The 3,332-nt window shown below is 47.0% G+C and overlaps 1 pseudogene; it reads left to right on the forward strand.

The window, feature by feature from the left end:
- Positions 1-261: 261 nt before the first annotated feature.
- On the forward strand, positions 262-2,977 carry LOC146356486 (vomeronasal type-2 receptor 26-like; annotated as a pseudogene).
- The last annotated feature ends 355 nt before the right edge of the window (positions 2,978-3,332 follow it).

Raw genomic sequence — 3,332 nt, forward strand, 5'->3', positions numbered from 1 at the left:
CACCAGCTGTGACCCTATCTGGACAGAGATAGGCTGCCGACAGTTATCCACACTCTGGTAATCTCCCGGTTGGATTACTGCAATGCGTCGTACATGGGGCTAGCTTTGAAGACTGTGCAAGAATTTCAGTTGGTTGAAAATAGAGCTGCTAGGTTAGCAACTGGGATTGGCTGATTCGCTCCCTGTTTTGTCAGCTGCACTGGCTTTCAGGCCATTTCCACACCCAATTCAAAGTCTTGGTGTTGAGCCTTAAAGACCTAAATGGCTTGGGACTACAGTAGCGAAAGGCACATCTCCTGCATCGACCTGCTCAGACCCTTAGGACATCGTCAGAGGCACTCCTCCAGGTGTCCCTACCAGAGGAAGCAAGGCTGGTGGCCACAAGAGAGAGGGCCTTCTCAGTGGTGGCACTCCAATTAGGGAATTAACTCCCCAAAGAGGTTCACCTGGCACCTACGTTGTTCTATTCTGGGTGCCAAGCAAAGACTTTCCTCTTCTCCCAGGCAGGTTAGAGACCTCGTTCAAGGTTATTATGGCTGTTTCATTTCTGTGCTCTTTACTGCTTTGCATTATATTGTACTCTTTTAAATACCTGTCTTGTATTTCATATTTTAATCTCTTCTATAGAATTTAGTTTTTTACTATGTTTAGAGAACATTAGTTATGGGGCAGATGAGAAATAGAATGAATCAGTGAATGAATAAAATAAAATGCATGAGATAAAGTGACAGTTCCTTCCCAATTAGCTTACCGGATGAAAACACTGGAAGGATGAATACAGGATAGTACAATGGGAGAGATGCACAGAGATGGGTTTGAAACAACTGCTGTTTCTGAAGGTGTGAGCAATGGAGTGGAGCAGGTTGGAAACACCCAGAAGGCGTGTTTGTGGTCCTGAGGTCCATGGCTTGAGCTGTCGGCTGGAGCAGCTGACGTCTGCATTTCAGCAAGCAGGAGGTCCCGCTCTGATGAAGAGCCAAACACTAACTAACACTTTTTCCTTCATCTTTCTTGAATCTATGCTTAGCCCCTGCCTCATTCTAGGTGTGTGGAAAGCTGTCACCCAGGATTCTTCAAGGTGCTTCAGGAAGGGAAGCCAGTTTGCTGCTATGACTGTTTTCCCTGTGCAGAAGGGACCATCTCCACCAAGGAAGGTCGGTGACTCTCGAGGAAAGAGCGGCCCCTGGGGAAGACAGCAAAGATTCACCCAGGCATTTTTAGGGGGAGCGTTTTGGCATTTGTTAACTTGGATCCTTTCTTGTTGTGTTTATTTTTTTAATATCCACGATTTATCCCCTCTACTCAGCGCTGGTTAGCCCTCATCTGGAGTATTGTGTCCAGTTCTGGGCACCGCACTTGAAGAAGGATGCAGACAAGCTGGACAGGGCTCAGAGGAGGGCAACAAAGATGATCAGGGGACTGGAAACACAGCCCTCTCAGGAGAGACTGAAAGAACTGGGCATGTTTAGCCTTGAGAAGGGAAGACTGAGGGGAGATAGGATAGTGCTCGCCAAGTACTTCAAAGGTTGTCACAAAGAGGAAGGCCAGGATCTCTTCTCGATCATTGCAGAGTGCAGGACACAGAATACTGGGCACAAGTGACAGGAAGCCAGATTCCGGCCGAACATCAGGAAAACCTCCTGACTGTTAGAGCAATACAACAATGGAATCAATGTTTTATGTTTCCTGTGACTGTGTGCGGTGTAGTGCAAAAGGAGAAGCATGTTTAGGTATTTGAGTTTTTTGTGTGGACCAGGTATGAATCTTTTGCTTCCACGAAAGCATGGGCATGATTTCCACAAAGATATGGAGTAAGAAAAAGGACTTGGCACTGCTATACCTAAGACAGATTTCTTTGACTGTGCATATGTGTCTACTTGCAAAAATGTCAAGTGCGGGTTCAGTACTGAGGGCAGAGCAGACAGGCAACTACAGACAGTGAGCTTGATGAGGTCCTGTTCTTGGGTATAAGCTTGAATCCTGGAAAATATATTTGATGAAATGTTTAAAAAGAGAAGAAAAAGACTATGGTTGTCTGAGGTAGTTTTGACACTTGCTCTTTGCAGATGCAGAACATTGCAGCAAGTGTCCAGAGGATCAGCATCCAAATAAGGACCGAGATCAATGTATCCAGAAGATCATAACCTTCCTGTCCTATGAAGAACCTTTGGGGATCATCTTGGCTTCCTTTGCCCTATTCCTCTCCCTAATTACAGGCATTGTGCTAGGAATTTTCATTCAATACCTCGAGACTCCCATAGTCAAAGCCAACAACCGGGACCTCTCCTACATTCTCCTCGTCTCCCTGCTGCTTTCCTTCCTGTCCTCTTTCCTGTTCATTGGGCGGCCAAGGAAGGTGACCTGCCTGCTCCGGCAAACGGCCTTCAGCATCATCTTCTCAGTTGCCGTCTCTTCACTGCTGGCAAAAACAATCACCGTAATACTGGCCTTCTTGGCCACAAAGCCAGGGAACAGGGTGAGGTGATGGCTGGGGAAAAGTCTGGCCAACTCCATTGTCATTTCCTGTTCCAGTGTCCAAGTTGTCATCTGCTCCATCTGGCTGGGCATCTCTCCACCCTTCCCAGACTCTGACATGCACTCCCAGCCTGGGCAGATCACCCTGCAATGCAATGAGGGGTCCGTCACCATGTTTTACACTGCCCTTGGCTACATGGGCTTCCTGGCTGCCATCTGCTTCACGGTGGCTTTCCTAGCCAGGAAGCTGCCCGGAGCTTTCAATGAAGCCAAACTGATCACCTTCAGCATGCTGGTCTTTTGCAGCGTCTGGATGTCCTTTGTGCCCACCTACCTGAGCACCAAGGGGAAATACATGGTCGCCGTGCAGGTCTTCTCTATCCTGGCCTCCAGTGCTGGCTTGCTGGGCTGCATCTTTATTCTCAAGTGCTACGTTATTGTATTCAGGCCTGATCTGAATACAAAGGAGCATCTCATGATGAAAACAGAAGTCGAAATCTGATTCTTATAGCACTGTTTGGGGGGGTTGTCATATAGCATGCATCTGATTTCCCCTCTCCCCCCCTATGTGTTTCAGATCATATGTAATTATTGCTTGACAAATCTATATCTCTTGCTACTTTTCTGTTTCTTGGCACTAAGTAATAGCTATACCGTTGTCTTTTTTATTTACACTGACAAACAAACACATCACATTCAAATTTCGTTGCTGACAGAGGGTAGTGCATTTCACATTTTCCCCCTGTGGGCATTGTGCATCACAGCATACATGCCTGGGCCCAATTCAAGTATTCTCCCCCTGGTGTTTGAGCTCATCGCATCCCATATTGATATGCATGGCAGAGGGAACTTTTCCG

Source organism: Heloderma suspectum, chromosome 2, assembly GCF_057233095.1.
Source record: "Heloderma suspectum isolate Gila_16-S chromosome 2, 16-S_ref, whole genome shotgun sequence".
Lineage (NCBI taxonomy): Eukaryota > Metazoa > Chordata > Lepidosauria > Squamata > Helodermatidae > Heloderma > Heloderma suspectum.